Raw genomic sequence first — 27184 nt, forward strand, 5'->3', positions numbered from 1 at the left:
CCTGCTGTCGCAAGCAGAGAGAGGTTGGAAGCCAGGCTTGGAAAGCGCCTTGAGCTTTCTCAATCTAATGGAGCTTTCTCAATCTAATGGAGCTCAGTCCTTCACCTCCCTCTCCTCCCCTCCAGGCCGCTCTAGAAGGCAGTTGCTCTCTCTCAGCCCGGGCTGCCCTGTCCCCTCTGCTTTCCCTTGAGCAGCAGCTGCTTGGTAGTCACACCGTGTCACTTCTGCCTGCCCCCATTAGGAAAAGTCTCCTTTTGACCTCTCTGCGTGCCACTCTGTTCCCTTTCTAGGGGGAGGGAGAGAGAGGGAAGGAAGAGAGAGACGTCTCAGCATTTACCTAATTAGCAGTAATTAGAAGGCAGGGCCCTGGTGCTCTCCTCGCAGCTGCTTGGAAGGACAGAGCCAGAAGCAAGCAGCACACACTGGCGGAGAGACCCCAGACTGTCCTCCCTCTCTCTGCTGCCATCGTCACTCTCTGGGAAAGACGTGCATCTTTGTCCCCAAAGTCATTCCCCTCAGGCGTTTTTTTTCTAGGTGAGAGGCTTTGGGATATTGAATCTCAGCCCCCCCAAAACAGTAGCCTTGAAGTAAGTCAACCAAACCTCATGGGAGCCATGGCCAGATGACCCTGCCAAATACAATACTGGTTCCCATGGCAACCCAAATCACACCCCCAAGAGAGGGTGGCTGTCATTAATGGGTCTACATGCAGCCTTCCTAAAGTCCCAAGATCTGCTTCAGAGTTAAGCCTGCATTGAGGGCAGAGTTCTGCAAAGCCACCCAACTAGAGCTCGATGCCATCCTCTCCCATTTGGGTCACCGTTCCTTTTCAGTAGTTTTGAGCCCAGACCAGAGGGTCTAGGATCACAAGACAACCTCAGTTCTGCTGGCAACTCAGATGGTCAGCACATCTAGACCTCCTGGGGCTCTCACCTCAGCAGGTGGAGTGGAATAGAGAAGCTGTTTTTATTGGGAGCATGGCCTGCCCTGACCCCAACATCAGGCACCAGCTGCTTGGTACTGTCCATCCTGTTGTTGCTTATTAATGATTCTGATTAACCTCTATGGAGATCCATTATCTCGAAGCCAGGGAAGATACTATTAATTCCCATCTGTGCCGGATTACTTACAGTTAGTGGTTGGTACTTTTCCATGGTCTCACAACACATCTTAATCAGATGGTGAGTGGGTTTAATTAGCCGAAGTATAGGTTTTATTTTTTTTATTCATATAACTACTTAATCTAATGGAAGCCTATTATCTGTGGCTTTTTCCCATGCATAATTATTGCTGTTTTTAATTGATGGCGCATCAGGGGTTGAGGCTACAATATGGCAGCTGGAACGAGAAGTCGCCTTTCCCCACCCCAGAATGGAGGTCGAGAAAATGAGTTGTCAGGAAAGCATCAGATCTCTTGTTTTCATTGAGACATGGGCTCCCATGTGGAAGCTGCCCAGCTCCTGCCAAAAGAAAGAAAATGTGGTACTCAGCTGGTCGACCTCTGAGTTCACCGATGCTAAATGCCCTTCAGGAGCCCTGGGGTTGGAGCCAAATCAGAACAGCTGGGAGAGATAGCTGTTTGTCAATCCAACCAGATCATAAGCAACCCCAGGGCAGCGACTGGATCTTTCTCTGGTGTGGAAGGAGACTGCTTGTTCGTTCTTGACTACACTCTTGTTCTGATCTCTCCTTGCTGGATGGAATCTGGCACCCTGGATGTGTTCCACTCTTGTGTTGTGGTTTAAACCCAGAACCGAGATGGAGGAAGGAGACCAGGACTCTCTCAAAAAAGATCCTTTGTCTTCAATGTGAAGATAACTCAGAAACTTTCCCTGCAGAGAGGACTCCCCTTCTGAATCAGACAGTGGCTTTCCTCTAGCTGTCCTCTACCGTGTACACCCCAGACTGTCCTCACTGTTCCTACTGACGGGGAAGACCCTGATGTCCAGTGGGACAAACACCATACCCTCAGGGGCAGTGACTATCTAGACAAAGTGAGATCTCTAAGAACAAGGGTCCATTTGCCCAGATTCCTAAGACAGGGGAACAGGTGTATGGGAAGATGTTGGCTAGAAGCACAGTGTGTCCATTTTCTAATCATTTTGAAGGCCTGGAACTTGCTTACCCATCAGTGACTTTGAACAAAGCTTGCAGATGGACAAGAATAAAAGGATTTTAGAACTTTTGGTCAAGTTTCAGATCTCATTGGCCTAAGCAGGCCAGGGGGCTTTCCTCTCTCCTGGAGGGGCTGAGAGGTCAGAATGTGGAGAATTCCTCCTGCCCCCCTCTGCCTTTTGCCTCCAGCTCCCTCCAGACACTGAGCACCAGTCAGAGGAAATCTGCATAGCTGGGTTCAAAGGCTTAATTCCCCACTCTCGTTTTCTGTTAGATAACATGGCACAGAAAGGAGGCCACGGAAGAAGGATGCCAGGGCTTTCTGGTTCAACTGCCTTCTCCCAGACAACCTGAGCTTCTGAGGCAGGAGGAGGGGACTTCTACCTCAACCCACAGCCGTAGTGGGCTATTGTTGTCGACAGTGTTGGGTTTACTCCTTCCTTCCAGAGGCCACTGAGCCTGACCTACAGCCGGCAGTAGACAGGAGCCCCGGATTCCCCTTGCAGCATTTTGCAGGGTGACGGATCAGATAATGTACACTTAGCGAGTGCACAAATAATGTGAATCAGGGTTGGCATAGTGCAGTGAGGTGTAAAAAAAGCAATTTGAATTGTTCTAGGGAAACGCTAGAGCCGCTCTGACGCGCTTGCTCACCAGCACGCCGCTGCCCTGGGCCTCTCCAGACGGCTGAGCTCCAGGCTCTGGCTGGAATGGCAACGAGGCTGCCCAGTGCTGCTGGCCCCTCAAGCTGCCCCGGGTATGAGGAGATAGGAGAGGACACCTGTCCCTGAATGACACTGGAGCTCTGCTTCCCACTGGAGGGGACGACTCCACCCACTGACCTGTTGAGACTCTCCTGAGAAGAGAGAGGAAAAGGTGAGAAAATGAAGCCATGTCTTTGGACACGACCACACATTAGCAGGGGCAGTAGCTCCATATTGCTGTCTCTGTGGGAAGTGTGCTCTGGTCTCTTCCGAAAGTCATCCAGTTCGTCCCTGGCCCCCAGACAGCACCCCAGGGCTGCCTCTCCTTTTCGGATTTGTTTCAGACTCTCCAAGGGAAGGAAATTTCTCATCCTCTCTTAGTCACCTGTTCCAGTGTCTAGCTCACCACACCCACCATCCGGAAGTTCTTGGCATTCAGCTGAAATGCAATCCTGCAGGCAGCCTTCAGTTCATGTTCACATACCGCAAGGACAGCCTGAAGGCAGTGGTAAACTCGTTGGTGCCCCATGCTCTTCTGTGCCTAGACCCAGAACCAAGTGCTGACTCTCCAGCTGAAGGATGGTGATGCGAGCAAGTGTCAGCCCGTCCCTTAAGTCGATGTCCCTGTCCCTTACTGGCCTCTCTGTTCAGGATGAGCCACCAGCTTGCTTTGTCTAACTGGCACTGTAATTTAGGACCCAGTGGTGACAAGCTCAATAGAGGCCCAGGACTCAGCAGTTTTCCCTAAGGCAATACCTGGTTGCAAGAAAGACCATAAACTGAGACAACCCAGGCCCCATCCAGGAACAGATCATCCAAAGGAAATTCCTAATTCCAATCATGGTAGATAAGATCACCTGCCAGCACACACCCATAGCTTTTCACCAGGACACTCCTAGACAAATGTCAGCCAATCAAGATTGAACCCGTCACCCCAAACCCTGCTAATGTAACTTTTCTGGGTTTTGCCTTTAAACAGTGCCCTCTAGAAGGGCAGGGTGCCTCCTCTCACTGCAGCACTGATAAGGTCCCTGCCGACTTGAAAACGTGCACAATAATAAACCTTATTTTTGCATTTCAGCGAATTGGTTTCCTTGGTGGTCTTTTGGGGTCCCCACAGACTGGGCATGACATCACTACCTGATGACAGACTGCAAAGGGGCTTTGCAGACTCTTCCCTGTGCAGGCTCCCTCAGCAGCTGCCCTACTGAACTCCTCTTCTCTCACTGTAGCTTGTATGAGATTCCTTGTCCAGCTCAGGAGACAGCGCTGTTTATCACTGTGATACCTGCCCAGCAGGCCTACGTTGCAAAGCCAGGAGTTTCTGCACTCCTCCCAGGCCTGGCTCCTCCATCTCCTGCCCTCCTGTCCTCACCAGCTCTCCAAGCTACCAAAGGCACCCACACAGAAGATAGTCAATAAAATGGTTTGAATTTCTTTTCCAGTAACCAGAAGCAGACGTGGGCACTCTCCTCCACCAAGACCCTTCATCAAGGCAAGCCCCATACCCATAGCTCAGCATCTGGGTAGTTTCCAGGACCTGGTCATAGGGAAAGTGGTAGGAAATCTCTCGATCGTTTCAAATGAAAGCCGATTATGGGGAGAGGAGTTTTCTGCTGGCTTGGGAAGCTGAGAGGTTTCAGAGTAATGAATGGCTAGCCTGCTGCCTGTCCACCTGCATTACTGACCTAGTAGTGGTCAGGCAGGGAGCCCAGGGCAGATTAAGAACACAAACAAATGGGAAGACAGGACAGGCCTGGGGACAGGCAGCCTGCTAAGGGACTGGCTAAGGACTCCAGATTTTTTTTTTCCCCATAAAATCTGGGGACACATTTCCATGTTGTCTTTGCATAAATTTGTGTGCTGATTTGCATACATTTGCATTTTTGCTTTCAAAACACCCAAACTCCCAGAATATAAAATAAAATGCAATTAATTAATTAATTGGTATGACGGATGACAGGGATAGCCATATGGGATTGGTAAGGGGCCCTGATCAAGGGACAGATTTTCTGGGTTGTCCCCCTAAGCCATGGTGGATCTAGGGACATGGTGCAACATGTTCTGAAGTTGTCTGTCTCCTCCATTAGACAGTGGGCCCTTGAGAACAGAAACAGACAGGGTTCTTTGATCTCCATATCCCTGGGCTTCGGCACTAGTGCCTCACATGTGAGACTGTTAATCACTATTTGGAGAATAATAAGTCAATGACTTAGCTGGGCTATAAACGTATGATCCCAGTACAGAGCAGACCTTCTAGAAGCCAACACAACATGGTTAACAGGACAAGGTTTAGACAGTCCCACAGTGGGAAAACCTGCTGAACAGGGGCATGTGTCTATTCATACCTGATAGATTGAAGATCTAGAAAGAAACTGAGGGATTGCCCAACTTAAGGACAAAGGTTCTTGGACTTGAGAAAGCTTGAATTGAGAACAGGACCACTGCATGGCAGGAATGAGAGTGGAAAGGAAGATATAGTCTTCCTTCTATCTACCCAAACCAGGGTGCTCAATGGCCCTTTGAGCTGGAAATGGATTGAAGAAATGACCTTCATATCCTCTTTCTATGCCTAGTACAGGGTCTTGCACAGAAAGACATATCATCAAACTCATGAAAGTACCTTATACACAATACCCAACCTAACTCTCCCCAGGCTCTACTCCTCACTTATCAACACCACATCTCCCCCATGATCAGCACCCATTGTCTGAAGACCCTAAGGAAGCCGCCAGTTGGTAGCTGACATCTTTCCCTTTTGTACACTGGGGCTCGCTGTTTATTCTTTGAAACAGCAAGTTCCACTGAATTTGACTTACTACTTCACATCTTCTCTCACCCCAAATGCAGACAGCATCAAGAACCATGACTCTATCTTGCACACAGCTCCTCTATGAACACTCATGGAGACATGGTGGAATAAAGTGAGAGGATTCAGGTTGGAGTCCTCACGCTACATACGAGATGTAAATGGATGTTGTGGGGATTGAGGGGATTAACTGAGAATATGTACAAAGGATGCTGACAACAGGTCTTGATGGACAGCGGCTGCTACTCCAACTTGTTAGTTACTTTTTATTACAAAGAAATAATGTATATACAACCCCTCATCTATGCTCCATAGCAAAAGGCAAAAATCAGGTATCCAAAATAATGGAGAACTGGAAGGAAGACGTAGCAGCTTTCTCTGCACTATACAACTTCCAAATCTAGACTCCCAAGTTAGTGCTTAGATTGAAGTCAGGGTGCTGTTTGGGCAGAAGAAAGAGGTCCGTGGAAGTCACGCAAGCATCTTCGGGCAGGCTGGCACAGGTCTCCTAACCAGGTGTACTGATAGAGCCAGGGATTTAGGAATGTGCCCCCGACTTGAAGGATCAGACTGATGTGAAGCTGAGAAGAGACCTACAAGGAAACAGTCCCGCCCCAGGATTAGGACTCAAGCGTCTTCAGGCTGCATACACTCAGGAAGATGAAGGAGAGAAGCCTGCCCCAAGAGGAGGCTAGAATGTGCCAGGAAGGGAGTGCCACCATTGCTAACAATGTCCCCCTCCCCCTTCCTTCACTTAAAATGGACGCTGGACAGGTGAGCAAGACAGTGGGAAGGACGAGGTGCTGACTCATCCAAAGAAAACACCAGCAAAGAGTTCAGAGCGGCAATGCTTTCCTAGAATGGTGTGGGAAGCATGAAGAGAGAAAAAGGGGCAGGACTGGGGTTATCAGGTTGGATCCCAACTCTGGGAACAGGGCTTTGGCTGATTTTAACTTATTCCTTGACATGACTCTGAGACACAGCTGTTGTTCCCATTTTACAGGTCCTGTAAGAATTTGCAAAGATAAAAAAAAAAAGTGGAGGAGGTGGAGAAAGGCACAGGCCTGAGCGAGAACCAGGCTTGGGCCCACTGTGTATCACGAGGAGAAAAAGCCCAGAAAGGTGCGGGAGTGTTGCTGGGAAAAGGAGGAGAGAAAAGGGATTGTTGGAGGCTGGGGAGAAACAGGAGCTGAGAAGTTGTGTATATCTGACATTAAGTGAACACTTTGCAAATAAATATGTGGGTTTTATAATCAATGGCATAAGTCCTTTCCGCACAGTTGCAGCACAAGGCAAGCCTGTCCAAAGCCAGCAGTGCCCATGCTCCAGGCTGACGTCATCTGAGTGGAACATCCCTTTCCTGCTCTTTCTGGGCTTCTTCCCTTCCTTCTGCTGCGCTCAGACTTTGCCTTCAGCAGGTTTCCTCCTGAGTCTGAGGCCATTCAGGCCATCACCTACCATCTAAGTACCCCCTGGAACAAGTGGTCTTCTCTTGGGTTTGGAAGGCATCTTCTAAGCTGTTGTATGATGCACCTGTACTTAGTAGATGGCCTGCTTAACCTCTCTTTCCTTGAAGACGTACAAAAAGCCTGGACTAGCCCTAGGAACCGTGGTTTGGGTAGATAGAGGGAAGACTATATAGCCTCTCCTTTCCACTCTCATTCCTGCCATGCAGTGGTCCTGTTCTCAACTCAGGCTTTCTTAAGTCCTCTTAAAGAGACAGAACAATCATTACAGTTCCAACTTCTACCCCTTCATATGTGGAACTTCTTGTGAGAGTAAGTTTTAAATCCCTGCTGCTGGGGTGCAGGTCCATCCTACATTTTATGCTTGGTGGGGATGAAGAATCCCTGCTTTAACTTTCCTAAGGAAGGAATAGAGCACAGGAGAAAATAAATGTGACCATACAGAGTTCAGACACTCGTAGACAAAATATTGGGGTTTGTCTTTCTCTCACCTGTTTGGGTGCCATAGTGTGTGTCCAAGACCATTGTGGTCCTAGAGATCTCCTGGTTCCCAGACAGGAAAGTAACAGAATCTGAGAAAAGCACGTTGTTTTCGATGGTTCCAAAGGGGTTCTGAGTAATCACTTTGTTTTTAAACTTAGTATTGGAGGAGCCATTTGCATGATGGACTGTCCATGGGGGAGTAGGGACCGTGATAAGGCAGCATCCGTTGGACAAAATAGCCTTAGGAGTTGACACAGTGCACCCAGAGGTTGCGCACTTTGAAAGGCCTTGTTCTCCTCTCCTGGGGTCAGGTTCAGATTCAAGCCGCAAGTACTAACCACGTGGTATATGCCAACTGCTACCTTTGCCATCCTGGAGAACATTGTCTTTAAACCCTAGCATCACTGCTGCCTTGAAGATAGGCAGCTTTATCCTAACTTGAGAGGGAAGAAGAGCTCGAAGGTTGTGGCTAGGCTGGTACTCCTTAGTCTCTTTTGGCATCCTAGTAATCAGCAAGTCCTACCAGGGCTCTAGTTAAGTTCCTCTAACAAGCCTCTCCTCTTGTCTTCTCCGGTTGTGGAAATCCCAAGCTTGCGAAGCTTTAACTCCCTTCAGTCATCCAAACTTCGAGATGCCTGAAACCTGCCTTTCCCACCACCACCACCTCACATGTGCACCCTGCAGATAAAGTAGCCCCCCAGTGGTGTGGAAGAATTGTCTGTATTCTGTCAATCATGTTCTAAATAAAGACTGGTTGGTCGATAGCCAGGTAGGAAGTATAGGCGGGAAAACCAGACAGGAAGTAGAGGCGGAACAAAGAGAACAGGAGTATTCTGGGAAGAAGGAAGCTCTTCCCCCCCAGTCCTCCCCAGAACACCAGAGAAGCAGGATGTGACCTGCCCTACTGAAAAAAGGTACTGAGCCATGTGGCTAATATAGGTAAGAACAATGGGTTAATTTATATTATATATTATAAGAACTAATACAAAGCCTGAGCTAATGGGCCAATCAGTTTATAATCTTATGGAGACCTCTGTGTGATTTTCTCTGGGTCTAAATGTCTGGGATACGGGGTGGGACAGAAACCCTGACAAGCAGGCCCTCATGTTACACCCCAGAAAAGGTGAGGACTATCAGGAACAGCCTCTGGCAGGGTCCTAGGTAGAAGGACAGTCCCCGCCCCACTGTCTGGCTTCAGTCTAGAGTGAGTCATGATTCCAACTTCAGGCACTTTCCCTTCCTTTTGATGTCACTGTTCCTGGCATCTTCAGCAAGGAGGCTGGGGTGGCAGGTCAGGTGATTAAATGGACAGACAAAAGCTGGTGGCTGCATTAAACGCTGTAATTCTGGTTTCTGGGTGGTCTGTCGCTTGGATAAACAGCACCTCATTCAAATTCCTCAGCTTACCAGGCTTCTCCTGATCAAGGGCTACGCTGAACCATGCATGAGTCAGCAGTGCAGCCAGGGTTCTGCCCTCCGGGAACTAAAATCTGATGCCTACTCAAGGAAAGATAGCGCCCATCAGCTGAGCCAGCTCCTTGAGATGCCACATAATTATGAGGCTCCCGAGAAATCACAGAGTGAAGCTAAGTCTGGTGGCACACACCTGTAACCTCAGCAGTCGGCGGGAGGAATTGGGGGAGTTGCAATCTTGAGGCCAGCCCGGGGTTCATAGTGAGAAAGAAAGAAGGAAGAGAAGAATGGAGGGAGAGATAAGGGGTGGGGGAAATGGGAAGAAAGGATGAGAGGGAAAGATGGAGGGAGGGAAGGAGGAAGGAAGGGAGGACAGGAGGGAGGGAGGGATGGACGGAGGGAGGAAGGGAGGGAGGGAAGGAAGATGAAAATAATTCATGCAATAAATTAGGTGAGGGGAAAGAACACAAAGACACAGAGTTTGTTCCAGCACTGGAAGAAATTACTCCTTCCCCTTCATAATTTTTCCACACCCTGCACCAATTCTCCTCTCTGTGTGAGAACCTCAGGCCCTAGAGCCGAGGGTACAAAATAGGAAATGAAGATGTGCTGGATGGATGGCAAGATAAGCAGATGTTAGATGGTTGAGTAAATACATTGGATCAGGAGACAGTGCAGAGAAAGACTTTTCTGGTCCCTAAAACCCACTCTCTATGCAGGCGGGGGAAATGACCTTGTCTCGTTGTCTCGCTCCAGCCACGCTCCACGCCATGTGCCTTGGGAGCCCAGATTCACTCAGTTCTATGTGTACTGAAGGTTCAGATACCACATCTGTCTGGGGCCTCTGCTCTTGAATCCCAGTGGGTGCTTTCTGCCTGGTCCATGGTTCTTCCTAAGATGTCTTAGACAAAGGGGCTGAGCTCCTCAGAAGCCAGGAGGCTTTGTTAAAAAGACAGCTAGTTAGGAGAGTAGACAGTAGTTTTAAATGCATGAACGTGCTGAATAATTAAGGAGAAACTTTTGCTTTCAGTGGGGGAAATTTTTTTTTTCTCCAAATGCTGTATCAAGCAGGACACTGAATTTGCTGCAGGCAGGTGTTGGTGAGATGGCCTGAGTGTGTTTCTTCCAGTGCAGAGAAAGAATTCGGTTAGGGCCTCTACACTGCAGCCCTCAATACACACAGAGCCAGGTTTTCTGATGCGGTGCAGTCACTCTGGGCCTACCAGACATGGCTACTGCAAGGCCACTGTGTCTCTCCCCTGCCTCTGTACTGTACTGAATTGCTTACTAGATTTTCACTGGATCAAGACTTTTAGGAGCAGCCAACTCATCTCCTAATTTCACATAGCAGAATGCTGAGGACCAGAGAGGCCACAGCGTTCGTCGAAAGCCACACACCAAGGCAGATGACTGGGAGGATGCTCTCCACAACACCCTTATCTACCAACTGCTCATCCTCGAAGGATCTATTGAGGTCTCCGCTTGCTCAGAGTTGGTCTGGGTGTATTACAGTGTTGTTTCTGTTGTTTTGTTTTGTTGAATCTGGTTTAGTTTTGATTTTGGTGCTGGGTGTTGAAGCTGAGACCTCACACATGCTAAGCACAGCCCTTACAAGACAGCTATGTCTCCAGAGCATAATTACCTGCCGGCTTATTTTTAAATCTACCAGTCTATAAAGATCTCTTTTTGGTTTTGTTGCTGGTTTGTTTGTTTAGGGGCAATTTTGTGGAGTTTTTGTGGTTGTTGTTTTTATAAGGTTCACACTGTGTAACTCAGGATGGCTTTGAACTCACTATACAACCTTTTCCAGTCTCAAACGCAAAATCCTCCTGCTTGCCCAGTATTGGGATTACAGCCTACCCCACAGAACCTTTGCACAAGTTTCTTCTGAGTGTATTTCCCGTCTGCATCATTCTATGACTGGCCCCAGTTAAGTTATATTGTTATTGAAAGAATACATGACAAAATGTTCTTGATAACAACAACAGAGTAACAGGTCGTGATTGGAGGGAGGCTCTGTTACAACCCTCTGCATATTCTTCAACATCTAAAACATAAGTGATACTTGGGAAGTGTGAATCTACGGACAGATGGATGGATCGGGTGACTGCATGGTAGTGTTTTAAAAGTTCTTAGCAAATTTAAACAAAATAATAAGCTGATTATTTCAAGCCGTTTGAGAGTTTTCTTAAAGATGTAGCTGCAGGTTATATGTAACACACATACACGCACACCATAAGCATGTGCACAAGCGTGTGCACGCGTACACACACACACACACACACACACACTACTCAAATATGACAGTCCTCAGACCGTTTCACCTCACATTCCTCCTATAGATGGGAAAATTGAAGCATAGACAAAAGAAAAGAAACTATCTCTTTCTTGGCAAGGAAAAGTGTCATTTGCAGTTCTAGCAGAGACACACTGAATACATTCTCTCTCTCTCTCTCTCTCTCTCTCTCTCTCTCTCTCTGTGTGTGTGTGTGTGTGTGTGTGTGTGTGTGTGTGTGCAGGCCAAAGGACAACCTCAAGAATGGTTTCTCAGGTGCTGTCCACATTGATTTTTGAGACAGGCTAGGCTGATTGGCCAATGAGCCCCAGGAATGGGCTTATCTCTACCTCCCCACTGCTGGATTTCAAGCTAATACTACCAAATGGCCCTTTTTAGAGGACCTATGGGCTCTGACTCAGGTCCCTATGTTTGTAAGGCAAGCATTTTGCTAACCAAGCCATTTTTGTTCAGGGGCATTTTCGTTCCTTTAAGGGATGAATAGGAAATAAGTCCCCTGAGAATACAGCAAAGCTCTTCAGTGGGTGATCTCAGGCATCGGGAGACGAGGGGGAAATAATTGCAGCATTTAGAAAAAGCAAGAGAGAGACATCGTGAGGGTTTCTTCACACCCACAGTTATAGGCGTGACTCAGGGATATTAATTACAAAGTGGCCTCCTCATTTGGTTATGGAGACATTGTATTTTGTGAGGTTTTTTTTAATCATTATTCTTTAAGCACCTGTAGTAAATTTCAGCATTAAAAATCACTCCAGTCAAAATTATTTACCAGCGTGGAAATTCCTTCTGCGACAACTCCGGAAGTCATTTTTCCTAACTGGTACCTCCAGAAGAGTAAATGGCTGCAATTAACAATGACTTCGCCTTTCCTCTCAGAGCCTGGCTTCAGCATCCAGAAAACAGGCAGATCTTTCCCCTCTCTCAGCAGGGACTTCTACAAGTGCTGTCCTCCACTTAGAGAAAGGAAAGGGAAGGTAGTCCCCTGTAGTGGCATCTGTCACCATGTCACAGAGATGGAAGAGGCTGTGATCAGTTGGCCCCTGGTTCCTCCAAAGGTAGCAGAAAAGACAATTGAAGAGAGCACACAGGTGAACATAAGGAAATGAATGGTTTAGTTCACGTGGCGTGCATGGGAAGAGTTGTTTCCAAACTTAGCCCAGGTTTTGTGGGTAGTGTCTTCAAAGGGTGGGGTTTAAAAGCAAACAATTGGAAGGAAAACCTAACAGGACTTATTGAACGATGCATGAATAAGTTGTGGTTTGAAAAACAGTGGTAGACATGCAGTCTTGCTTTGCAGTGGGCACAGAATTCCTCTCTGACAATTCCCAGAGCACAGCCTTGCACCCTGCTGAGGCCGCCTCCCTTCCCTCCTGAGCAGCTTCTCTCGGGATTGACACTCAAGATTCTTTGGTACCTAGGGACACACACTGCAGGGCTGTCCTTCTTTCCAAGGTCTCTCACCCTCCTCCTCCTCCTCCTCCTCCTCCTCCTCCTCCTCCTCCTCCTCCGAGGTCTATACCCAAGCTCTCTCTGCATGGCACATCTGTCTGTCTCCCACCCGTTGTGGCATCGGGTCACCCTCTGATGCCCCTCATGGGACCAACCTCGGGTCACCTGCGTCCATGAATGATAACACTGCTCCATAACTCTAGCTCACTTCAGAATCCACCACTTGCCCTGTCCCCAGCAGCACCAAACAAACTGCATTTGCCCTGACGCCCCACACTTTTACAGCTCCAAGTCTAACTGTGACTTGCTATCCTTCCCTTTGTTATTGGCTTTTGTCCACCAGCGACACTTCTTAGGGTCAAGCATAGTTCTAAACGGAGCCTCGCAGGCTAACAAAGGAACAGGAAGACCTCTTATTGCCTTTCAGACCTGAACTAGAGATATTGTCTCAACCCCTAGACTTTGAGTTCCGGTATCCATTCTGTGAAGCAGTTGTTTTGGGAGCATTGTTCTGCCAAGAGTCCCGAGGCTGCGAAACCTTCCTGTTTGACATCATCTTTTCCCTCTAGCCTGAACTGCACAAGACCTTGTACTGACTATTTATTTAATAAGGCACCTGGGCTCTTTTAGGAAGCCGTGAGAAATCACTGACTGACCAGCCCCATGCACTGACCAAGAACAGACACTTCTCTTAGGGTCAAGGCCTCAGGGACACTTACCCGTTCATAGTTTGAGGCACACTGACTGGTTTCAGCGTTTACAGGTCTAAAAGTGTGAGTCTTTAGCCATTCACCTCTCCTCCCCCATTTCTTTTAATTACTGTTTATTATTAGTATTAAATTTTTGCCTTCACTCTTGTTTTGATGTGGGAGGTTCCACTTCCCAGGTTTCCCTGAGCAGACTCCTCTGGTCCCTGGTTTGACTTCTATATCTCTCTCTCTCCAGAGGACAAAGCCAAGTTCTGCAGGAACTGTGGGCAAACCAGGGATGCTTAGCAAAGACAAAGAAGAAGGCTGGCTGTCTTCCTAGGCCTCGGCTTCCTAGACTCTAAGATGTAAGGGCCCGATAGAGGCATTCCCGGTTCCTCATCCCCTAGTCCTTGACCTATCTCTAGCATTATGCTCTCCAATTTTCCTCCCCCACTCCTCCCACTCTGGGCCTTACAATTGGATTCTCTACCAGTGAAGAAAGAGTTTGGAGTCCAGCCCTCAACCAGCTTCACATAGGAACTCTTCACCAAACCTCCTTGACCTTGACCAAGCTTTTAAATCTACAATGACAGTGTCCTTGCTCTCGGAAGCTTGGGTACTGGAGGAGAAGGAGTATGTAGGAAGAGCCTGGGTTCAGGGTCTGGATGCAACACAGCTCGTTGGAACCTGGAAGCAAGGTATTCAGTCTCTGGGAACCCTAATTTCCCAATTGGCATGATAGGGAAACAATGGCACCAATGATACACAGGTCACAAGGTTCTTGCGAGAAGTGATTGAGCCCATTGACGAGGCCAGCGCGGAGGAGAGCTTGGCACGTGGTCACTGTTAGCTTGAAATAACTTTCGACTGAGAACAGAACTGACCCTATAAGTATTCAGCCTGCTCCTGAGAATGAGTTTCTCTAAACCTTGGATTTAAATTATATGTTACTTTATCCAAAAAATAATCAAGAGAGGTGGGTGAAAAAGTCTGGAGTGGGTTTAAATGGTAAAGGGCAGATAGGGTCCTGAAGCCTGGGTTCCTGCTTTTAAAGCAGCTAGTTAAACCTGGGATCCTCTTTCCTGTGGCCTACCCCACCCCCTACTTACATCCCTCCCTCCTCCCCCCACCCCGCCTTCAATCAAACACTTCAAAGCAATGCTGGGAGAAGGACCTGTGAATTCTTTGCTTGCTAGTTTTCTTGAGAGGAAACCAAAGAATTTTTTCTTTTTGAGACTGCTCCTCCAACCAAATTTGCTAGCTGGGGAGGGCTTGTGCTCAGAGGCAGTGGCAGGCCGGGACTGGTAGAATGTGAATGCAAGTGTCGATAGGAAGACTAGGGAAGCACACCACCACCACCCCACCACCACCACCACCCCTACACCCCCCCCCCCCCACAGCACAGCGGGGTAAGGCTTGAGTAGCACAGCCAGGAAGAAGGGCAGATAAGGAAAAAGAAATGGCTGACGGTGAAAGAGGAGGAGATAGGGTGGGGATGGGGGGGGGAATGACTCGGTGAGGAAAATGCTCACAATAGAAGTACGAGGATCTGGTTTTGGGTCTCCAGCACCCACAAAAAAAGGAAAAAAGTACAATATGGCAAAATTGTGTCTATAACCCCAGCTTGTGGGCAGCATGGGTGGGGGTGGGTGGTGGGTGGGGGATGGGGGACAGAGACAAGAGGATGTCTGAGGCCTGTTGGTCAGTCAGTCTGGCCAATCAGAGAGCTCCACTTCAGTAACAGATCTTGTCTCAAAAACTGGTGAAAAGTGGTAGAGGGAGACTCCCAATGTCAGCCTCTGCCTCTACGCATTCACCTAGAGGCACACATACCTGGACACACTATACGTACCCACATACACACACACACACACACACACACACACACATTCACATTTTTTTCTCTTAATTAGGAAAAAATGAGAAAAAAACAAGTCTCAAACAAACACTCAAACTGCTTCCGCTGACAGGAAATGTTCATCAGCTGAAGGCATTATTAGGACAGGAGATAAGGAAACCACAGAGATAGGAAGTAATTATTTTGTATCTGTCTTTATAAATGAAAATGAAGAGCATTAACTGCAATAGATTTAGATATTCAGGGACAGAAGGGAATGAATCAGGAAGTAATTCTGATAACCCGGGAAATGTTTATTAAAAGGCCTCCTGGGTCAGAGCAAACCTCTGCTGAGCTGAAGAGACCAGAGAGGGCGGGGCAATTGGTTGAAAGGGTCAGGAGTCTTCCACTTGTCGGAGGTCACTCGGGTCAGGAAAGGATCAAGGGAACCTGTGACTTATTCCACAGTTTGGCCTGGGAGCTGGCGACCTAACTCAACAGGTGGGAGTGGGTTCCAGAGACTGGGAAGGTTGAGTGCCTGGGTCAGCTCGAGCTCCCAAGAGAGTCTGAGGAGTCTGATGGTTTTGATGTGCCCTCCGCTAGAGAGACTGGGTGGGAAGGAAAAGCAAGAAGCCACATCAATGACAAGGACACTTGAGCACTGGAACCTGGGACTAGCCGTTGACTGTGATGCTTTTTCAGTGATCTAAACCTGGGCTGTTTGAGATACGAAGTGAAGACTCAGTCACCCTACCCCATTTGTAGGACAGGTGGTGGGGGGTTAAGTGAGATAATACAAGAAAGTTCTTAGAACAATAAATAGAGTAAATAACACAACTTGGTAATTACATAGTGACCAGAAGCACTCTGGTTTAGCTTTAAATCCTTCTGAGCTTTGTCTCTCCTGCTGCCAGTGGCTCCTATGATTGGGAAGGATAGTCTCTGGTGTAAGCTCCTGGCAGACGTGGCTCTTTCCTATCCTCTGGTTCCTAGCTCTCTATATCAACACCATCAACACCCGCCCTGAAAGGCCAAAGGGGGAAGGGAGCTTTTCCACAGTTGAAGGCAGTGTCAGCCACTCCCGGGAGGGAAAAGGTTCTCCCAGACAGGTTCTGTGGCTCTGGTTGTCACAGTCCCATCGCCTATGTTCCCATCACTATGTGGTCGCATGCACGAAGCTTGGGTAGCATCTCTGAGCCACAGAATTCCACCTTACAGTAAGCACCACCCAAAGGCACTGCTCCCAGGAGTCTCCCCAGGAGATGGGAGTGGTTCTTTGAACTCCCTAAAAGCTGATAGGATCGGCTAAACAGCTAAGACCTGACCCCACTGTGTCCTGAGTCAGGGACAGATGCATAACAATGTCGGCAGGCTATCTTCTAAGAGTATTAGCCAACCTGTTGATGTCTCGGATCAAGTCTGCCCTCAGTAATTATTTCCAATTCAGACCCACAAGAAGGGCTGAGCAGCTGGAGTCCTGCCACTGTAACTCCCGAGAGGGCTCCATCCATTGCACAGGCTCCACCATACCCTCTCTGCTTGCCCCTCCTGAAATCCTCACACTGGGTACTGGAGACAGTGGCTTCTTCCTGCCAAGTGCTGTTTCTCTTGACAAGTTCCAGAGAAAGTGAATCAGGGCAACACCCTGACTTTGGAACCACAAAGACCAGAACCAGGCCAGGGACTGTAGTGAAGGAGAGTCTCACTGTCCCGGGTTTAGGAACCCCAACTCTTCCCAGCTGTCCGGGCAAGCTATCATCAGCCCAATCCTTCAGGTGGATGTAGAATTCTCTTTTGCTTTTTGGTTTTTGTGCATCTTTCATTCCATTCATTCATTCATTCTTTATTCCCCCCTCTGAGACAGGGTCTTACCACGCAGCGATGCCTAGAACTGGACTACGGAGATCAAGCTCTGCCTTCTGAGCACGGCGATTTAAAGTGTGCACCACCACCACCATGCCCAGAAAGGATGGAGAACTCTTGCCAGCGGAGTAGTAGAGGTCATGGGGCGGTCACCTTCTCCCAGCCAAGGAGTGTCCCCTAGAAGTGAAAATTTGAGGGACACTAGCAATCAGCACTTACAACTGTATACGAACTCAGCAGCAAGCATCCCTCTCCCTGGTCTGGTTAGGATCTGCGGAGTAGGAAGGAGGAGACACACTTGGTTTGGGATCCCAGCTGCTTTCTCGGGTCTCTACACCTCCAGGATGTTCTCCTTAAATAGCAGAGCCTACCTCACTGGGATTTCCCTAAGGATGAAACGAACAAATGTCCAGAACAAATCGCCAGGGCATGGTGACTGCCCCTGGCCCCAGCATCCCTTTGTTGCTTTTTTGTTTATTGTTTTCCAAGTCAGAATTTCTCTTTATAACAGCCCTGGCTGTCCTGGAACTCACTCTGTAGACCACTCTGGCCTTGAACTCACTGAGATCCACCTGCCTCTGCCTCCTGGGTGCTGGGATTAATGGCGTGCGTCGCCTATCTCCCCCCCTCCGCTCCCCCATCTCTTTGTTGCTTTTTTATGAATGGAAGGAAACTTTTGCAGGTTACAAGGCATTCTGCTGTGGATTAACTAATTCCTTCTTATTGCACCCAGTGCGGAAGCCTTGATGAACTCTGAGTTGTAGGGATGCCACAGGAAAGCTCAGACAAATCTAATGACTTGCCCAAGGTCAATAATTCATTATTCAAAACCGTGAAAGAGAGGCAATGGCTTGCTTGGGGTTTTAAACATTTGCTTCAGGTGTCAGGGGCACACACCTCCCGAGAATCATTCCTCGCTGTTTGCAGTGTCTTGCAAAAGGAGAGCTGTTGAGGGGGTCTCGCTCACCTGGCTTGCCCTGTAGTGTCCCAGAGCCAAGCCAGAACATGGCCCTGTCTGCCTCGTGCAGGGCTGAGGATCGATCCATGTCACAGTGCAGTGTTTCAAAGCCAGCTGTATTCAGGACTCTGTTGTAGCTCAGTGGAGAGAGCAGAGAAAGGGTGACAGTGTCACCCATGAATAATGCATGGAGGGTGCCAGGCTTCGGCTGCAGCAAGATCCAAATGCCTGTTTCATCTTTGATTTCTCCTTCTGCCTGGGCCATTCCCTATAGCCACTGATCCCGGGGACTTCTGCTGGAGCGGATGGCTGCCTGCTAAATTGGCTGTTCTGGATACTGAATAGAAAGAGGAGGGGGCTGGGGGCAGAGAGGGGAAAAAGATAAGTCGAGGGGAGGGGATTCGGCGAGATGAAAGAGGGACATGAGAGAAGGAAACCCTTTTACTGAACTACTCAGCTCAGACTGCTGCGGCCCCCAGAACTTGGCTAGGTCTTGTTACAGAGGAACTTTCCTGGGTCTCTCACTGTGAGTTTGGCAGACTGAACTCGGTTTGCCCCAGGAAGAAGAGGTGGCATAAGGCCCACCCTGGTAGAGAGGGCACCAGATGAGCAGGCCTGATGGTTTGTAGTGGAGAAGCACAGCCCCTTCTAGGAGGCACAGAGGCAGGCGCTGACCACAGATCAGAGAAATGGTTCCACCCAAGTAGTCTGGTGAGCCAATGAGCTTTTGGGGGTTACATTCAGGAGTGTGGGTGAGGGCACTTTACAGGAGCCTGGTTGATTCGGGCATCATCATCTACAGGTGCACCCTAGTATGGATGGGTGAGGCTCTAGGCAGCAACCTTCTCCCAACTGCAGCCTATCATGTGTGTGTGAGTGTGTTTGATAAGTACGTGTATATATATATATATATATGTGTGTGTGTGTGTGTGTGTGTGTGAATAGGTGGAATATGTGCACATGTGTAGACATGGGCAGATGTGAGTATCCTTGTGTGCACAATGGGGGTCTTTCTAGGTTGATTTCCACACCATTTCTTTCAGCACTAAGGTTTGAAGGCCAGGCCCTGAATATGTTAGACAGGCATCTTATTACTAATCCACATCCCCAGGAAGACAGGACCTCTCAGCTGAACCCAGAACTCTGTATTTCTGCTAGTCTGGCTACCAATTTACTCTGGGAATGCCCTGTCCCTGTCTCCTGAGCCCTAGATTGACAAGCTGACCAGCACACCCACCTAGCACTTATATGTGTGCTGGGGATCCAAACCCTGGTCCTCACACTTGTGCAGCAAGGGCTATACCTGCTGAGCAGCCTCCCCAAACCCTACCCCACCCCCATCTCTGTCAGGGAGAATGTTTTAACCTAGGATAAATAACTACAGTGTACTTAGTTATGTGAAACCCAAGGCCCCACCCAGGATGCCGAGCACAACTGTAAACGGGGAAGCAAACTGCTTTGCCCCAGTTGCAGATGTGGAAAGCAAAGAGAGCTATAAAACCCACCTGTTTGCTTTAGCCAAAGGGTAGATACCAAAGCCAACAGATGTTGCCCTCACCATCACCCCAGGTCGTGGAGGAGCTCCTGCTAGGCTGGAGACACAAAGAGGCCTCTAGGGAGTCAGGGGCTGAAGCAACATCAATGGAGAAGGAAGGACTCAGACATTTGCAAATGTCACCCCCAAGCGGGAGGGGACTCCTATGGTATTGCTCTCAATTCAAAACCAGAAGAAGAGCTTTTACAACCACAGCTAAAGAGATTTCCAGTTGTTCCCTTCTTCCAAATCAGTAGGTAGACTGGCTGACTGCAGCAGGAAAACCCGCCAATGCTTTGTTTTCTTTGGGGCAGCCAGCCGAAGCAGCCGCAGCTGATTTTAATGAGACGGAATATATTCTATCTGTTCCGTGAGCTGTAGACTGAGCCCACCGAGGGAACCTGCTCAACCCCCCAAATGATCAGACTTGTCAAAATAGGATCATTTTGTTCCTTATTATATATGAAAAGAAGATATGATTTAAGTGTCATCCTCTGGGTATGAGAGCCGGATTCCCATAAATCAATCATCCCAAATAAACTCTTTGGAGTGATTTCGCTACAAATATGCTGCAAACAATTTCTTTAAACAAAGCATAAAAGTATTACCGCATGTCTCCCGCATCAAAACGGCTTTAGACATGCATTACTGGTTTGCTGGGGTGTTCTTTGTTTAAAGTATGTTATTTACGGTTTTGAGCCTGACAGAGGAAGCCAGTGCTGTCTCTAGGCTGGGAACCTATTCGTTCACAGGTCAGGACGTCACCTCTGAATGGTAGAAGAGGATGGAGTCTCTAACCTTCGCAGATGTGAGGCCATGCTTGCCCAGGGTGACTCTTACTATACTGAAAGCTGGTGAGCACATACTCTCCAAGTGGAGCCCCTGTTCAAATGGGATTCCTGGCAGCATCCAATTCGAATGTGGGGAATTGCATCACATCCTCTCCCTCAGTCTTCCGTCTTAAAATGGAATAATTTAGACATAGTGATATGTGTTTAGAATCCTAGAACTCTCAAGTTTAAGACTGGAGGTTCTCAAGTTCAAGGCCAGCCTGGGACACATAATGAGATACTGTCTAAAAAGACAAACCGATGGAGTAAGGGAGGATGCTGAGCTCATTGGGTTGCTGGGAAGCACCAAGGACAGTTTCGAAGTGATTCAGCCACATAACGACAACTGAGATTTGTCTGTTCTTTGTGTTATCATTAAACAGGGAGTTTTCTGTTCCCAAGGAGGCACTGTGGAGACCCTGGAGTCTGTCTTAGCCTTGATGTTTTCAGCTGATTCCCTCCAGAGAAGAAGACTTAGAGAGGAGAGGATGGACGCCCCAGTCCTTGCAGCTCTGGAGCTTCATGTGCCCCTGAGCTGCCGGCACAAGTCGTCCCTGGGAAAAAGATATAGGGAGGCACTATTATGCCCCATCTCGTCCCCCTCTCTCCATTCATCTCAGAAGACACTTTTTTTCTTGTCACTCTTTTGTAAAGTCTCAATCTGCCCACATTTTAACAACCTGTACCTCTTTCGAGATGGAGTCTGCAAAGTTTAATATCGTGTCAAATGAGAGAGCCAATAAAACCTGACATTATTAATATGATGTCAATGGGTTTTTTTTCCCCAACTGCTTAGGGGGGAAAAACCACTTTGTCCCATTAGGTCCAGCTCCTGGCTCTGAGAGATATTAAATGGCTTTTCAATGACAACCAGCTGGAACTGTTAGTTCTTCTTCATCAGCACCGGAGCTGTGGCTGCGGAGAGGCCAGTGGAGAACCTTTTAGGCTGATGCTGGGATCAGAAAGCTTTTAAGAGTCTCTGGGATCCCGCAGCAAGTGGGGCTGGGTATGGGAATGGTCACATGAATTATTAAAAAGTTTAGATACATTGGACCAAATGTGCCTGTGCCGGCACTGTGACACCCCTCGATCCATGAGTCCTCAAAGGACTGGGTAGCCTCCCACACCGATTTAGTGTGACTTACAAAACAAGGCTGAGTTTCAGAAAGAGGCAACAATAGGGCTTCCTATCCCTGCCCACTGCCCCCTTCTCCGGCCTTCAGTGGCATCTCAATGGGCACACAAGCTGCTACTGCTACACATCCCATTGTTCTGGGCACAAGTGAAGGGTCGAAGGGCCCACAGCTGCTCCTGGCTCTGTCAGGGTGTTGGAGGAGGTTGTCAGCAAGCTGGAGGGAGCCTCTGTTGCTGTTGGCCTGGGTCCAGGGCTGCTTCACAGCGCGTGGCTTTCCTTGTCAGATTCCCCTCCCAGGAAGAGTTCGAGACTTAAAATAAGCTGCCGGAACTCATGTCTGAGTTGGGAGAGGCCTCACCAAAGTGTCGGCTTTTCAGGAATGCGCAGCTGGGGCAGCTGAAAGACTGCTGTAGAGTCTCAGGCCGGGGCTTCCAGAGAAGCAGGTGGCCAGTAAAGAGCAAAGATGGTGTCCCCTGGTCCCAACCGTACTGCCACCTAAAAGCCAGCATCTCCATCTAGGCTTCTGCATCCCATGGGAAAAACTTTAGGAAGCATGTTCCCCTGTTACCTACCCCATCCTAACACCATGTGACTGTTCACCCCAGTGTCACAACTCTCTCTCTCTCTCTCTCTCTCTCTCTCTCTCTCTCTCTCTCTCTCCCCTCTCTCTCTTTCTGTGTGTGTATGTGCATGCATATGAACATGCATGTTTACTTGTGTGTACAGATGCACATGCATCTGTGTGTGTTTATGGACACAAGGCATGTTATTTTTCTTCAGACACAACACCTTATTATTATTATTATTATTAATTATTTTATTTTTTTTAATGATAGGACCTCTCACTGGCTTGGAACTAAATAGGCTAAGCTGGCTGCACAGGGAGTTCCAGGTATCCATCTCCCTCCCTCCCCCATTGCTGGAATTACAAGTATGTGCTTCTGTGCCTGGGTTTTTTTTTTTTTAAAGATAGGTGCTGCAGATCGAACTCAGATCCTCATGCTTGTCAAGCAAACACTGCCTCCTGAGCTACCACTTAGCCCTGGATATTCTTTGTAGTTCCTAGACAAGACGCCCTTAAAGGAATACATCTGCATTTCCCACATCAACAAGTCAGGGCAAGAGAGCCCTGTAGAGCCTGGTGCTTATTTACATAGGGCTGGGTCTTTATGGGTGGATTGTGTGCCCTTGGGGAGATCTAAAGATAGCCGGGCAAGGAGCACGCAGCGAGCACAATGGCGCTCATCTGGAGCCCTCTGATGTTCTAGTTGCCATCCTGACCTCTTGCCCTTTGCCCTCACGCGTCTTGCACCATCTGTGAGCTCACGACCTCTGGGGCCAGCAGATGGAGAACAGCTTGCTCCTCTTAAGTTTCGTCCATCTCTTGGGGACCCCTGGGGACAAGGCCCTAGCCCTTAAGCTGGCCCTAGCTGGGCACCTGGAGCTTCTCTACTCCCCAGAATCTCCAGACTGGGAGGTTAAGCCAGCAGCAAAGGAGGGTTCACATCATGTTTGTCTTCTTCAGGTATCACGTAGGCAACTGTAGCTGTTCTACGCTCCCCCTACCTTCAGGACAAGAGGGAGAACAATTCCTATTAAGGTGGCTCAATAGACTTGCTTTATGTGCAACTAAAGATCCTTTGGTTGCCAAGGAGGTAGCCCTAAAAGTGTGAGCTTTTCTCTAGCATAGCTGATTGCTTTACTCGGAACTCTGGCCTCACCCACACCATTCCCCATCCCCCGGACCCCTGTCCCCCCATCCCCCACCCCAGCTCAGCCCTGATAGTATCTAGCACATCTAGCACTTTCGCTTTTCCAGAACATAGTGCAGAAGGTTCACATAGCTGACTTTGGGTTCGAAGCTGTAAAATCAAATAAACAGGAACTATCGAGCAAACCTTGGATAAGGAATCAAGCATAAACAGGCCTGTCTCTACACCTAAGATACAGGCCAGATGTGGGACAGACTGGACCGAGGACAAGAGGCTCATGAGCTGTTTTTCTCTACACTTTGGGCTTCACTGACCTTAACTGAAGTGGAGGAAATGAGACTTGCCTGCATCTAGATTAGAATTACTGTTAAGATCAAATGAAACAGCACACACAACATGTCGGGAGGATGTATACTTCCCTTTTAACTGTGGAGGAGAACTGCTCTCTCTTTGGAACCCCTCCACTCAGAGGTGGTGTGTGATGTCCTCTAACTAGGGTGGAATCATGTGTTTAAGATGCTCTCCACCTCTTCATGGTAAGAGGATGTGTTCTGCACCCCCGCCCCCCACAGATTTCATCCAACAGGCTCTTGTGTGGGCAGGGCAAGGAACCAGAGTATATGAACTGGAGATTCTCCACATATCTAGTATAAAAACAACTATCAAAGATCAGGAGTTCAAGGTCATCCTTAGCTACAAGATAAGTTCAAGGCTAGCCTGAACTCTGTGACAAAACACACACACACACACAGTATGATTCCCCATATGTGAGGTCCCTAGGGCAGTGTAATTCATAGAGACAAAAACTAGATGGGTAGTGGTCAGGAGGGAATGGGGATGAGAAACTGGCCTAAAAAGACACAGAGCCAGCTCAGGTAAATAGAAAGCCCCCAGGGGATGGGTGATAGGGATGGCTACCTAACACTGTGGACGGACTTAACGGCACTGAAGTGTGCGCTTAAAAATTATTAAGGTGGTAATTCTATGCTATATGTATTTACCCACAGTACAAATTTAAATCAAGTCACACTGCTATTAAGTAATTCATCTCAGCAGACAAGGACTAAGGACTAAAATAAACTCTCTTGTGCCAGTGAGATGGCTCAGTGGGTAAAGGTACCTGCACAGAAGACTGGTTTGATTCTCAGATCCTACATAAAAGTAAACAGAGAGAATCACTCCACGCAGTTGTTTCCTGACCTCCGCATGTGCCCATGAACTCACATGCGTCATACAATCATACCCAAGAATAATAATCAGGCGTTGGTGGTACCGCCCTTAATCCCAACACTCAAGAGGCAGAGGCAGGCAGAACAGAAGGAGGGCAGCCTGGTCTACAGGACAAGTTCCGGTATAGGCAGCACTACATGGAAAAACCCTGTCTCAGAAAAATCAAAGTAAAACAAAATAAAAAGGAAGGAAGGAATATAATAATATGTTCTAAATTTAAATAAAATGTACTATCTTGCCTGTGAGTTGAGGAGACTTCTTATTTACTGTTGTAGTGGTCAGGGCAGCAAAATGATTCCCATCTTAGTGAAAACCTCTCATCAATACCCCAAGATACCCAGGCTGTACAGTCTACAAAATCCGGAATTCCGAGAAAGCATTAAGTGTGCACTGTCCCAGTGAGGATAGTCCAAAACCATCCCAAGTGCACGGGGAAGGATTGCTCCTCACCCGCTCTTCCTGCAGCTCAACCTTCTTTCACCTTCCAGCTTTAATGTCTTAATCAAGTGGCAGATGAGAGGAACTGAACCATGCGAAGGACAGAAGGTTCGACCAGATATGTGGAACCCACAGTCGCTCTCAACCCCCCGCCCTGGAGTCACTGCCCTACCAAAGAGAAAGGCAGAGGAGGTAGCAAAAGAGAGAGAGAAAGGCGAGAGATTTTGTACCCTTAAGCTTCCACTGCCGCAGTTCAAAAGACCAATCTTTACTGAAAATAAATTTAAAGGAGAATTTTTGATGTATATTATGGTCTCTGGTGGGAGACAAGAGCGCTGCCGGCAGTATATGGAGTTATGCAAAGCCAAAGTGGGATTACTTAAAAGTGTCTGTAGTGCTTTGATTAACTGGTGTGTATTTTATTTTTTATATGACACAATCTCAGGCTACATTGATAACATCTTGCCATTATTCCTCAACACTCCAATCATCCTTTTTCCTATCACTTGGAAGCAGGCTTTGTTCAGTTAGGGGCAAAGGACAAAAAGTCAAGATGATCCCCAAAGGGTTAAAGAAGATGTGACCCAAGCCTCCCAGATTTAAAGAGAGGGCATAACGCATGAAAACCCTAGGACCTGAAAAGTTAAGGACTGGCAGATCACACTCGGTGATTCCAGGAGCCAGCAAAGCGCCTGGGGGTTACAGAGCAAACTGCCTCCCAGGGCTCCTTCTGTCTGTCTGGAAACAGTCTCCCACCCCCACCCGCCATCAAAGCACCCTCCAAGAGTAAAGCTCAGTGGTGGCTATTAAACTCCAGACCTCTTTCTGGTCCTGCCTTGTGATGCTGAACACTGCCTGTTGCGTTTCTCCGCTGCCAGATGGTGGCACCTGTTTCGTCCTGCAGCTTGAAACCATGAGAGACAGGGAAAATGGAGCAGGGATTTACTCTTTGGATTCACTGGCTTCTTCAGGCCGTGTCATGCCAGCCCAGAATTTCTGTTCCCCAATAGCAGTTTCTAACATCCAACTTGCTTTGTTTTCGGTATCGGCCACACCACAGCCCTCTAAAATGTCCCAGCTCCCAGCAGCAGGCAGTAGGCGCCTCCTCCTTGTGCTCTCGGTCCCAGCTCTGAAGGGTGCTCTTGGATATTGATAGACGTGAATAATCACACTCTCTCCTTCCCTTGCTCAGGCCCAAGCAATAAACTTCTGTTTAAACGATGCCCAGAATGAAGTCATTCCCGTTGAAATGCCTGGAGTGATTTCTGATGTCTTGACAATTCTGTGAGAAATACGGTTCCTTGGAACACGGTGAGTTCTTAGGAGCAAGCAGGGAGGCATCAGTGGTCTCAAAGCAAAGACTATGAGGACTTGAAATTGAAACTGGCTAAATTCCTGAGATTCACAAAGCCTATACCATCACCTCACATGCCAGGAAGCGTTCTACTGGGGTGAGGGCAACAACTTGGGTGGCTGAGAGACTTACAGAATCCTCCGGACCACGCTGAGAAGGAAACAAGAAAATCCACTCAATCTTTTACATTGAGAGCCCTTTCTGGCAAAGATATAACCACTAAGGTGTTTCCTCTTTGTCTGCAGAAGGCTGGAGAAGGTGTTTTTCTGGCTGCCTGCACCCCTCCCCCGACAGCGCATGGGGCTCCAGGACAATCTGAGATTCTTCAAGCACCAAGGTGACTCTCCCTCAGACTTAGATCTTCATAGAATCTGTCATGACCCCCCCACACACACTGAACAAGGAGGAGGTCTTGTCTAAAACTTTTGCAGAGAAGTCCATGGTTGACCCATCACTCTACCTGAATCTAATAACAGAAGCCAGATCATGTGTTTGAAGCAGAAGCATATACTCTATGGGCCACAGCTCTACCTGACTGCTGTCCTGGGATTAACCAAGGGCTCTCAAGAGTCATTTTACTCCTCTCCTAGCCAGATTCTCTGCCTGAACTTCCTCTAAACACAGTCAAGAGTCTTCTACTTTTTGGCCACAACTGTGAATCCCCTTAGCCTTCAACCCCATGTGTTTCCACTCTTCTTTGTATACTGAAGTCAGAGCACTTGGCTTCTTATCAGCTACACGACTTTTTAAAGTCAGTTCATCTCTCCGAGCTCCAACTCTCTCCTGTGAGAATCTAGGTAAAGACCTGGGTTTGCTGTGAGGGTCAAATGCGGTTATATATGTGAAAGCCTTTTGTGCACAGTAGAGTT

Source organism: Myodes glareolus, chromosome 4 (assembly GCF_982192425.1).
Source record: "Myodes glareolus chromosome 4, mMyoGla1.1, whole genome shotgun sequence".
Classification (NCBI taxonomy): domain Eukaryota; kingdom Metazoa; phylum Chordata; class Mammalia; order Rodentia; family Cricetidae; genus Myodes; species Myodes glareolus.